The sequence below is a fragment of the Nasonia vitripennis genome, chromosome 3, assembly GCF_009193385.2.
Source record: "Nasonia vitripennis strain AsymCx chromosome 3, Nvit_psr_1.1, whole genome shotgun sequence".
Classification (NCBI taxonomy): domain Eukaryota; kingdom Metazoa; phylum Arthropoda; class Insecta; order Hymenoptera; family Pteromalidae; genus Nasonia; species Nasonia vitripennis.
Window position 1 is genome coordinate 4,867,323 of NC_045759.1, and position 13,094 is coordinate 4,880,416.

A 13,094-nucleotide genomic window follows, 5' to 3' on the forward strand; every position below is an offset into this window, starting at 1 on the left:
ATCGCTGAATATTCATATTTGCGAGTTGATTCGCTGCGCATTAAAAATTCCGAACGAGCTCTTTCTACCGCGGAATCGCGAATAATCGGGGAAATTTTCGCTCGAGTGTACACTTCCAGTTTATAAACTCGGGCGAGCTCGGATAAATATTTATCTTTTCGTTGATAAAAAAATCATAATTTTTTTTTTCAAACTCCTCTCTCGGTCGTTCTCATTATAGCAGGGAAGTTTTTTTTTAACCAGACGACAATATTTGCCTTAATTTCATCGAGTTAAGCTGAAACCTCTCCTCTATTTCGATTCTCGTATTATTCGTATAAGCGCGACTTAATTCTCCAAACACACAAAGCACTCGCGCGAGCTTTTTACTGCCGACAGCTCACTCTCTCTTACTCGCGCTTATGCATACGTGTATACATAACACGGCCACGTGCAATTAACGCCAGGGGTATATGAGAGCGCGCATACACCCGAGAGAGCCCCTTCCGCGCGCGCGCGCGTGTCTCTTTTTACAACAATACGAAGCAGCGCGCGCAGGTTCCATATTTTAATAACTGCACGTAGCTCGGGCGCGAGAGGCATTCCTAGCATTTGCTCAATTTAGCTATGGAGAGAGAGAGAGAGAGAGAGAGAGAGAGTCATCATAACGAGCGAAGACAAAACGCAGATGTCGTTAATGGCGATGCCGGCCAAAAAGCATTCACGCCTCGTAAAAGTCTGGCCGAGTGTGCAGCGCCGCGAAGAAGAAGTCACGCGACGTAAATTTATAATACCGACTAAGCTCTTTCTTCTCGAAAATATAATGTAAAGCCGCGGCGCGCAGGGCGCGCGAGAAGCGACGCCAAGCGCGAGCGCCATCTACAGCTGATGTCCATTGGAGGGGGAAAATTCCCGAGCCTGGAAATGACAGGGGCGCTGTACGCTCGGCTATGCTAATTTATTTGCAGCGCACGTGCATCAGGGAGGGAGAGAGAGAGAGAGAGAGAGAGAGAGAAGGAGACGCTGTGTATGTGCCGGTGCGCATAAGCGAGTAGCTTACATTTTCCAATTAACCTGATTAGGCAGGCTACGCTCCTATAAATTATTGCGATTTATTTTCGATCGCGTGTGCCCGCGCTCTGGGACTTGCATCATCATCCCTATACCTTCGCGTTATTTTTTTTTTCTGTCTTCTTTCGCACTGCCGCGCGTGGCACACAACAATGTGCGAGAATTCGAGCGTCAAGCATGTAAGTCTTTCCTGGAAGTCGTCGCTCTCACTCTCCGTGCATACGGGCATTAAGACGAAAGCTACAAACGCAAGCACACAGTGTAGCTGCGCGATTTATTTTCAGCAAATTGCCGGTTAATTCGACAAACACTTAGCGAGCCTATTATGACATTTGGCACGAAATCGGTAGCGGAAGTCCGCCGCGCGAGGCTCCCCACCATCTCTTCCGCGATACACGTTGCATGCGGTACGGTGTAAGAAGACTATTCTCGTTCCAGACGGCACTGCTTCGTCTCATTTTTTTTTTCATACACGCCTCTTGCTCTCGCGTCTTCGCGCGAATCAATTAGACTACCACTGCTGCACGCGTCTATCCAAATTACAACGAAGCTTACACATATACTCAATTTTTCGCGCAGCTCATCAACAGGGACACAGAGCGTGTGTGTGTGTGTGTGTAACGAGCTAATTAACCGAACGAGCTGCTCCATCGACTTTTTTTTCCAATCGGTATTCCCCACGGCGCCCACGTTATAATATACATCTGGAATCTCCAATTGCGCGCGTGTCAATTTGCTCTTTAATTTTCTACTCCGCTTCGGTTTTCTCTCCCTCCGCGCCCATATTTCTACGGTTTCTCTCTCTCTCTCTCTTCCGCACAGCGACTCTCCAGACAAAATAAAAATATCGTACGATTTCGCGCTGCTGCTGCTTTCACTCGGCTCTGTATATAATACAGTCGCGCACGCGTGCTCTCTGCGGCGAGAGTATAACTCTTTTTTTTATTTTACGATTCCGCGAGAGAGTACAACACAAAGATTTTTATGCGACAATAGAGAGCGAGAGATTTATGTAAGCGCGCGCGGTAGCAAAAAAAAAAAATAACCGGACGATCGTATAGCTGCGTGCTTCATCCTTGCGAGCATATGCGTATACATATATATATATATATATATATATATATACACACTAGGCGGGCTCTTAAGTAAACGAGCGTCGCGCTTACGTAAAGCTGGAAAATCGATCGCTCTTGTTTCGGTTAAACAAACAGTTTTACTCGAATTGATATGCCGGCGGGCGATAGTAGGCCAATTGATCCGTGTCTGTCTGGTATATGGTTGCGAGCCGTGATGAATCGGCCAACTTCTTCGTGTTACATAGCTATGGATCGTCTATACACTTTTGAAATTAATTGAGCTTGGCAAAAGCGCCTGGCGAACGGGAGCGAGTGCGGAAGAGCGCATCCTGTGCCTCAACTATGAGCAACTGATGCGCAATGCGAGCCTTAAATGTACGCGCGCGATCTTTCGATTCGCGGAAAATCATCGAAAACGCACACTATACGAAGTACTAGAATAATAATAAGGTATGCATAATCAAGTCGTCGCTTCGAAGCGTTAATTTTTTAATCCGAATGTTAATAGGCCAAACGTGCTCTAGAGCCTATGCATTCGCACACATTCATATACACACACACAAAGAGAGAAAGAGAGAAGAGAAGCCGCAGTCGCGGCTTGGCACTTTTTTAAGTATGCACTCGCGCGGCGGGGGCTTCGTTAAACTTTTCCATTTGCATACGAGAGAGAATAAATTAGGCACGATTATTCGAGGGCTTATGCTTTTATCTCTCTTCTGAGCGTTGCTTTTCCACTGTAAACACGCCGCGACGCGTTCATTGTATCATTGTTCGATAAGAATGACAAGTACCGGGATTTTTCGCCGCATTTCGATTGAATTAACGCTTTTAACGAACGGTAAAAAGGAAGGATAAGGTTTTTTCGTATAACTCGCGCTTATAAAGCTCTTGAATTATCTGTGCGCTGCGAGCGAGAGGTTAACGGGATTATGATCCCGACGCTAAAGAGCCGCTAAACTTTGTGCGTCTGGCTGAAAATCTTGAAATGAGGGTAAAAAGGAGAGAGAGAGAGAGAGAGAGAGAGAGAGAAACGGCTTAATAAGGTTAGAGAGCCGGAAGCCGAACAGGCACAGAACAATAAATTAGTCCAATTACAGAGAGCCCGAGCTCGCGTGTATTTGTCTGCGTTCCGGGGTAAAAAACCGCGACGTTTTCCACTTGAGCTCGCGAGAAAAACTCATTATTAAACTATCATTGTACTCGCCCGCTGACACTTTTAATCCAGTCGGCTAAATTCTTTCCTCGGCCGTGTAATTTTTCGCCTGATTACACTACTCTGCGTTCGATACTGAAAAACAAGATTAGCGACTGTATAACAAGCTTGTGCCTATTCGTTCACGCAGGAATTGCATTAGAAATTTGCTCTCGCTCTATTTCCGGCGGCTGCTCTCTCGTCATACTTTTTCTCGGAGCCGCGGACTGATTTGATTTCGCGGAGAGATATGGGGACGAAAGCGAGCTATCTATCGCGTGGGGCATCGCCGATTGATTGGCGACGAATTTAAAAGATAGCCGAGGGACATTAAGCGTCGGAGGAAAATAGCCCGAGCGAGTAGCGGAAAAGGTGAAAATAGAGAGGCTCTAGGCTCCAATAATTATCTGGATTAATCAAATAGCGGCGAATCGATTGTTCGGCTGCTGCTGCGGTGGGGCGATGTCCCTCTCTTGTATGGGTGAGACTGGATAACCAATCGGAGAAGCAATTTGCTTGGATTCGAAAATCGAGAATTTCAGTTCGCTCGCGGCTCTTTTCTTGCTTTTGTGGCTGTTTTCTTATTTGCCCGCTTTAATCGAGTTTGTTTGCGGAGTACAGTTGAATTTTTAATTTTATCTACTTTTATCGTCCGAGTTTGCGAGCGAAATGGATGAGCTCGCATCAAGAAGATAATACTTTGGAAAGATAAAGGAAAAAAAGGAGGAAACAATTACGTTCATAAATTTTCGTACTAAAATTAAAGTCATTCGAGCCAATCGAATCATCAGACTCGTGAATAAAGTACAAAGCCTACGTTCAAATAAAATTTTCTAACGCCGTGTAATTACGCTCCGCTTCGCGGTCCAAAACTTTCCACTTCATCAGGATATTCATTTATGTGATTTCTTTTCCATATATTTTTATTTTTTCCTGTCTCTGCGTTTTTTTTCCTCCGAACTCTCGCGGCTTTCCTCTCCCGCATGCAAAAACGTCGCCGAAGGGAAGAATCGCTGCGGAAGACACGCAGCCGTCCTCTCTCCAATCCGAATTAGCATAGCTGCAATTAGCATACGGGCGTCACTTTGTTCGGAATAAGAGAGAAGTCGATATTTACCCAGGACGTAACCGCGGCAATTGTCAAAAGCAGGGATAGAGAGAGAAACTATATATATATATATATATACACCTGCGCCAGAGAGTAAGCCACACACATGCGCAAAGTTGTTATAATACCCCACAAAGTTTCTATACTCGACGGCGACGTAGCGGCATCGCAGACGAGAAGTGCCAAAGCCAAAAGCCGAAAAGTAAAGTAAAGCGAGCGATAAATCTGGGCGTTCCGCAATCGGCGCAATTAAACCGTCCGAATTTAATCGGTCAGAGGCGTGTGCGCGCTCGCGACGACATTATAAGGTCGAAGACGAAGGGATGGCTCGTTAAGGCTTGGATTCAACAAACGCGCGGCTCGCTCAAGATATATATGCGCTCGCTGTGCTCGAGAGCCTAACCACTAACGGATATACGACGTCCTTTACCTCATCTCGCTTGTGTTCGATGTGCATGTGCACGAGTAAGCTGTTCGTGCGTTGTCTTACGTAATTCGGCGCGTAATTCAACGTCTGTTACGCGCGGCCTGGATCTCGTTGCACGTACACTCACACGCCCTTTTGCAAAGTTTGGCCTTAAACGCTTTCTCTCTCTCTCTCTATATATATGTGGCTCCAAGAATAGCCGATTATATACGTATGCATTCGTAAGTGAATAAAGGATGGGAAAAAAAAATGGTCGGACAGACCGCAGAGGGAGAGGAGTTTAAAATTCAGCTTCATTGACTGTGCCGTGCAAGCTTCGTAGACAGAATTCGGAATAGAATATCCCGACGAGGTGAATGGAAATCGGTTGAACAGAAAGAGAGAGAGAGAGAGAGGCTATAGGGTAGTACCGCCGCTGGCCTCGCATAGTAATGAGCCTACCTGTATGCGCCTTCGTGTATGTATAGTATACATAGTATACGTGTTCGGCGCTGACTCTGCGATTATCATCTTTCCTCTTTTTACTCCAACTACGCGTCCTTCGAACGCTTGCTATGAATGTATATTTTACTCTTCGCAAGTCGCTGTGTAAATTCCCGTCCTTTCCCGTCTTCGATTCCATTACGCGAACATAACCTCAAAAATTTCACACAGGTTACATTACGCGCAAGGATGGTCGAGAATAAAACAAAGACTCGTCGGGCTGACCAGAGCACTACACACAACAATCCAAGAGAACAGAAGCAGCAGCAGCAGCAGCAGCAGCTGCTGCATAATCCCGGAGCATCATACCGGATCCTCAGGAGAGTCGAGGCGCGTATAGGTGCACGTCATATCAAAGTCACGTTCCCGAAATAACCCTAGCGCGCGTAGCTCCTACTATACGACCAGGTTATATGCACTGCATTCAAAACTGACACCGCGCGGCTGACGCATATAGTTGTTTATACCCGCGAACGCATCGGACTGTCAAATTTTTCATTAGTCGCGCATAACTTTCGTACAAACGCCGCGTCGCGTTAGTAGGTATAGTAATAAATTTGTCGTCTGCTACGAAAATTCAGCTTATCCGCGCGTTATCCTCGCGCAGCGCTGCTTACTTATTAATAAATCTCGCGCGACGACGCTTCAAAGTGACACGCGTACGGAACTGCACAGGGAGAAAGACGAAAGCGCTACTTACGCGAGTATTGTGCGATAGCTGTGCAACAACGTATAACGTGAGAGAGACAGTTTTTCTGCGTCGTTAAAAAATCGATGATAGAAAAGGGTATACGTATAACATATAACGAGGGCTGTAGCACAGCTGTCACGGGCAGACTTCTTCTTCTTCTTCTTTGAGAGAAAGAAGAGAGACTTAACGGTGGGGGGAGGCTATCTTTAGTTCGCTCGTTAATTCGCCGATCCAAATTGAACGACCTCTTGAACCGCATCGCTGCGATGTGGGTCTCGAACGCGCAGACTCTTTATCCTGAGCCATCGAGTCAAAATTCACGCGGCGCACATCTGTTTTCGCTTCGAGGCATTATTTTTACGCCTCGGTCTAATTTTAGGCTCAGCCCTGTGTACCGCGCGGATTATGGCAGCTCCATTGTTCGAAACTCCGAGAGAGTAATCCCGATCGCAGGGACCCGACTTTGCTGAATATAAGGACTGGAATATTTCGATCAACCGAGAACTCGACAGGACCATCCCCGCGTGTATTGTTTTACCGGTGATGGATTTATTTGTGAGACACGTAACCGAAAGGACATCGCGAGAGTAGAACATAAACTTTTAAGTTTTCTTCGCCGCGGGGAGAGGAAGCCTAACAAAACACATCAAAGCGCGTTAGGCAGCCAACCCTCTCTGTTTTCTCAAGCACGACTCGTTTATACTACGGATAGTTGTCGGCTGATTATTTCGATTTTGTGCGAACGTATAGAATGACAGGCTTTAATGTTCTTAATTGCGCATTGTTCAGTATATATATACGATATTCGCAAGTCTGAACAATATTCATAGAACGTAAGGCGCAATCACGAGAGTGAGCACGTTCTCCTTTCCCTTTGTAAACTCCCCAAATGAAATTGAAAAGTCGAGGAAAGTTAAGTCCCAGCTTTGTCTCTCTAGCTCCCTTTCTCGAGTTTTTATCTCTCGGAGCGGGTTTCATCTCGTTACGGCTTTTTTCGAATTCCGCGAGCGCGAAAATTTCGAAAATCCATTATCGCCGTACTCGCGACACGATCGTCGTGGTTATTTATTTCTCTCGTAGTTCCAATTACGTTTCATTCGCGCGATCTCAGCTGCATCAATTGCATTCTTCAAAAACTCCCTTTCTCAAAGCGAATAGCGAGTCGCCGGGGTGGGGGGGAAACGTTGAGATTTAACAACGAACGTAATGCCATAGACTTGTAACTTGTTCTTCTTCTCCGTTTTTTCTCTCTCGTATACCATTATTATCGTTATCGTTATCCTCATTGTACGAAAGGAAGTATAATGCACAGCAGAGTGAGCTCGTTATATTCCGTGATTTTATTTTTCATCTGTATACAGAGGAATACGTTATAAACGGCCCAGAAGCTCGCTCTAATACGGAAACAACACGGCTGCCGCCGCAGCTTAATCGATAAATCCATCGGCGCTAATTCAATAACCCCGACGTCGCGGTGTATGGATAATTGCTCGGAGGAATGATCGGCGTGAATCGATTACACACGGACACACACACACACACACACACACGAGCTTGTGTGCGTGTGTGTGAAATACGCAGACTACTCATTAGCCCAGACACCCGCGAGGCTCGAGAGAATGAAGATTTATCCGTCGGCCGGTATGCTCTCGAGAGGTATATCAGCCTTTAAAATCATCCATCAATTAGCCGGCAATTGGAGCAGCGTTTCTTACTTCGTCGCGTAAAATTTCGCGCTGACGATCTTCAAGGAAAAAGTAGCGCATCATATATACATGGATACATTAGTCGAGACCCGTGATTACCCGTGGAGAAGAGGGAGTTTATATTATCGGTGTAACGACGCGCTCTCTGGAAGCGAGTAGCAAAGTTCAGGGGGGAAGACGCGATAAGGGTGCGGGTATAGCGTATCGCGCATCCGTGTAGACGCTAATTTCCCGGCGCCGTTAGCGCGTAACTTAATCAAGCGCGAGCGGCTCATCGATCGCGCCTCATCGTGTATATAAACTCGATATATACCTATATGAATTTCATCGAGAGAGTATGAAATACGAAAGAAGCCGAGGAATTCGCAATAACAAGAAGCTCGTTTATATTCGCCGTTTGAGAAAATGAGACGACTAGACGCGTGTAATGTGTGGATATACGTGTACATAATGCGCAGCGAGAGTAGGCCGTCGCGAGCGCGCATCGATAAATTCAGGAGTCTCTGCCAGCTCCTCGGCTTTATTACTCCCTTTCGTAGCTACTAGTGCTTCTGCTGCTGCTCTATCCGTCGTCGGTGCAAATTATACACGAGAGCTCGGCTAGATCGTGCTTAAATCGCAAAGAGAGAGGGACACACGTTTTCTCGAAAATTGTGCTCTGAAAGACAGAGAGAGAGAGAGAGAGAGAGAGAGAGAGAGAGAGGAAAGCTCTCTCGGCGAGTAATTAAACTACAGCACCAAGTAGGACGAGCTTGCAAGCATGTATGTATATGTACCCTCTCGTCTTTTTCATAACAACGTTGCGGCCTTTGAGCGTGTAACCGCAGCGGACGAGCTTTTTCCGTAATTTCTCTTGTGAGGCTTTTTTCAGCGATAATCTCTTACCCGGCCACAGTGCGCGGGTATACAGCGAATTTTCTCTCTCTCTCTCTCTCTCTCTCTCTCTCTCTCTCTCTCTCTCTCTCTCTCTTCGTTTCCAGTATAGCGGAGCTGGACAACTTTTGCGCGATCCGCGCGGATTATTTTTCAAATATTCAGGCGTATCGTGGCGACGCGATTAAGCTTTCGAAGCGAGCGAAAAAAGCGCACGAGTTCGGCAACAAAATAACACGGGACTGCGCTTGTTCGCCATTCAATGGCACTTTTATACCGATTGTCCAATTTTACACTGGAAAATCAAATAAAACAACAAAGCGCATACGTACAACAACATCGGTCTCGTCCAACGCATTACTCGGAGAAAGAGAGAGAGAGAGAGAGAGACGAAAAGGAGTAAAAAGAAACCTGATGTGCTCTGCTGTCCGGAAGCCGTAAGAGCGAGTGGCGCTAATTTCACTAGCCGTATAATTCGCGCGCTTTATAGCTCGCGGTATGTAGAGCAGGTTCGTGCCTCGAAATTTACCATGGGCTCGAGATTAACGCGCGCCCGCCGCGAGATATATACCTCTCTCTCTCTCTCTCTCCTTCTTCCCGGCGATTAAGTGTGTATTTAGTGCGGCGAGCTTTTTCGGACGAACGTCTACCGGGATATATATATAACCTGAGGGATCGATGGGATTATATACATACACGTGAAAGTTTCTCCTCATATTTCTAAAGGAGAGAAAACGACAAATATCCACGTCGTTAAGAGCCGCACAAAGAGTCGGCGGCGCATAGGAGCTAGCACTAATTATATTGCTTTGACCACCTTCGAGAGCTTGCGCCATATATTATACCAGCAGGGCTAATTAGCCGTCGGTATGTATATTCGTATACAGCCGTACACGCTCCCTAGACTTGAATGAATAATTCCCAGGCCTATGCCCATTCATCTCTCGCGCGTGTGTGTGTGTATGTGTGTATTCCATAAGATATTCGAAAGAGAGCGACGAGCTTTTCTCCCGCGCTGCATCATCGACGCGTCCTTTTCGCGAGTATACGTGCGTATAAAATAAAGCCATAAAGCGTCAGACGACACGAGGATGCGATAAACGACGCTTTAGAAAGAAGAAGCTTGATGCGCGACGGCCTTTCAAGTCATCAACGCGCTTGGAATATGGCAAGCCGCCGGCGCGTTTAATTACCGCGCAAAAGGCTAGCCGCGCGCGCTTTAAAAGAAGCTTTTGTGTACCGGACGATAACGATCTCTCTCCTTATGCTTTCCTTAAACAAATTTTCTTTTTTTTTTCTTCTTCAACGATGATTTAATACCCGAGAGGTATTACGCGTAGCATCGGGACATGAAGTATTCAAGGCCCGTCTCTCTCTCCCTGGTGTCGGAGTGAGCGCTGCAGCAGCTTTGACGGGGCGTAACAGAAGAAGAAGAAGGAGGAGCTACTACGTTCATCGCTTATGTACAAACGCAGCGCTGCGAGAATTTCCGGGAGGAAATTTCGGCCCTTCGTCTAAGAGGAAGAATGGCTGATGAACTTTCGCCAGTATAGTGTATGCATGAATTGCACTGATGAAACTATGGCTAGCAAACTCTGATGTTAATTAGAAATACATATAAAGCTTCGATTAAATTAGCGTTAACGACTCGATTGGGTGTTCTGTGTAATTAAAGCTCGACTAAAATAACCAACATGGGACATTCTCGGTTGGAAAAACGCAGGCTGTTAACTCTCGGTGTCGAAGATTTGTCGGTAATTAGTCGGTAGCAAATGAGCGGCTATCTCCTCTCTCTCTCTCTCTCTCTTTCTCTGGGCGTCAGGATTAATTAGATTTGCGAGTGGCAGCGAAATTTAAACGCCGCGTGTAAATCAGGCCGAACGAGAGGAAGCGCGGCAGTAAAATGTCATAAAAGCGGCTATTCGAGAGAGTAGGAGGCTGTGCTACACTATCGTGTACGAGTGACGTTTATCGAACATTACGAGGACTGTTTGCGCGCGATGATGCGTTTTTCACTTCGATTTTCTCAATGTGCTACTCGATTCTTAACACGAAAGTATGAGCTATTTTTTTACGCAGAGCAAAAAGTAGAATTGAATTACACGACGCAGCCGAGTAATAATTTTAACCGGTGAGAACCGTTGCCACGTCCGTCACGTGTCGGATAGCGACGAGGCAGCAATGAATTTTTCATGCGCCACTAACCCGCAAGCATCGTTATTAACCAGGCTGTAACGCTCGATTTTCCAATTTCGCGGAGCGCGACGCGCATCTCCCGCGAATTAAAAAGCCGTTTTTCGAGCGTCTACACGATTTATCGACGTGGACAAAGCTCCGCGGAATACATATGCCTAATTAAGGTACGGCGCGAAATTTGAAATTCAAACGAGATAGAGCTTTTCTGTTAAGAATCAAAAGGTCGCGACTGCCTAAGAAGAAAAGCTCGCGAACGTGTAATCGCGCGCGGAGAAATAATAATCTCTCCCGCGTGGGATCTGACAAGACGAGTCGATAAACGAGCTCTAAGAGCGCAAACGCGACTCGTACCGGGGGGAAATATACAGGAAATTACCTGGGAGATCTTGCTGCGCTCTCGAGACTCGATGCACACGCGCACGTGTGTGTACTCGAACGTATGTGTACAGAGTGCTCGAGTGTGTCTGCGCTGAATCTTAAGGCGCGTTTGAGATGGAAATTTCGTTTGTACTTGAAATTCGAGACAATGAATTCTACCGCGCGGCGAAGAGGTATACACTGCAAGATTATATCTCTGGGATTATTTTTAGACTTTCTTTCGCAGCGTCGTGCAAATCTCTCCGCGAGGAGCGTTTCAATTTATAGTCGCGGTTGGCTCTGCGGCGATGAATCATTCATAGAGGTTATCTGATTCGATATCGGATTATATAAGGAGGGCATATAATATATAATACGATTGAAAATATCAGTTCGCAAAAGCTCTAGGTAGGGAGCTTGCGGTAATTTGCAAGGCAATGCTCGCTGAAGAATGGACGCGGCGGAAGCATTTTCACGCGCGGAGTATAATCAAAGCAATTTTCTCGCGATCTTCCAGCCTGTCAGCTGTGTTATCGTTGTTCAACTTTACACACGCAACGACGGGACGTTATATTGCAGGCTGCAAGCTCGATGTAATTCGTACTACATCACTTTTTTATTAAATGGGCTATACAGATGAAATAAATGGATACATTAGCTGCAGCATCAGGGGGGCGTTCTATTAACCGATGCAAAAACACCTCAGTCGCGAGATTGTTTTTCCAGAGGCCATAACTCAAAGAAATACAGTAAAAGCTCTCGCTGCGGACTTTATTAACGACGAAAGCGCGCACGAAGCGCACGGATAAAAACCGGGATCCTACTCTCGAGCCTCGACTATTAAATCGTCGTGCTGTCGTGCATCGTTAGCGCAGTTTGCTCAAACTTATATATTACGTATAGCCGAGAAAGAGCATCATCGCTGCGCTGCACACACGCGTGACTTTGACTATTTTCGATGTCGCTGACTAAACTCTCGCGCTTTTTGCATGCGCAACGACGATCGAAGAGTGCAATTTCCTCCCCATTAAAATTTTAGTCAAAGCTCCGATGCGGAATATGTCGGTTAGTTATTGCCCCGTCGTAGAGACTGATTTATTTTTATCGAGAAAGAGATAGCTCACGCGTACTCGCGCAAGCTCTCCCTCGCATTCGGAGTCATACTCGCGACAGTTTATCAATACCTAGAGAGAGCTTGTAAATCAATTATTATCAATTTATATTATCAATCGAGTGTTTACAGTTTACGGAATGAATGATGAGCTTTGTACTTTACTTATTATTAAATCAAACTCAATTCCCCAAACGCGTGTATATTTATAAATATATGCAGCTTTCGCACAAGTGACTTTGGATCAGAGAGCCGATGAAATTCCGCAGAGTGAAACTCTCGCGCGCATATATACGCCAATACGAGTGTGACCAGAGAGAGAAGGAGCGGAGAGCGAAGCTATCCATTTAAATGCACGGTCCGATCCCCAATATATATATATATATATATATTAATAACCGCGGTGCATTGAATGACGTGTAATCAGGCGAGCGAGAGAAAGCGAGGAAGGGGGCCAAACTATCTTACAGCGCGTCGGGCAAGCCGCGTACATCGCAGGGCTATCAAGGGATCGGAGAGCAATAATAGTCGGGCGCTTTCGTCCTCATTCAAGTTTCAGCGTCTCGTCTCGTTCTCTCCTACTCTATTTATACGATCTGAAGATTTCCTCGAAATTCATCAGGGATGCTTCTCTCCGACTCCACCTGCGCACCTCTATATATATATATATATATAAAAGTGATATACCTACCGACCGAGCGACCGAGGTATGCCGATCGATTTTTATTTTATTTTTCCCGCGAAAGCTGCGCATAATCTCGACCGATAAGTTCCATCGCGCGCGGGAAAAATTAGAAATTCAAATCCGAATAAATATCGAATAT

The 13,094-nt window shown here is 46.0% G+C and overlaps 1 protein-coding gene across 2 annotated transcripts in view; it reads right to left on the reverse strand.

Annotated features, from left to right (window-relative positions):
* The window catches only part of LOC100120460 (heterogeneous nuclear ribonucleoprotein L), a 51,156-nt gene that overhangs the window by 13,029 nt on the left and 25,033 nt on the right, over positions 1 to 13,094 (reverse strand). The gene's annotated exons all lie outside the window — the stretch shown is intronic.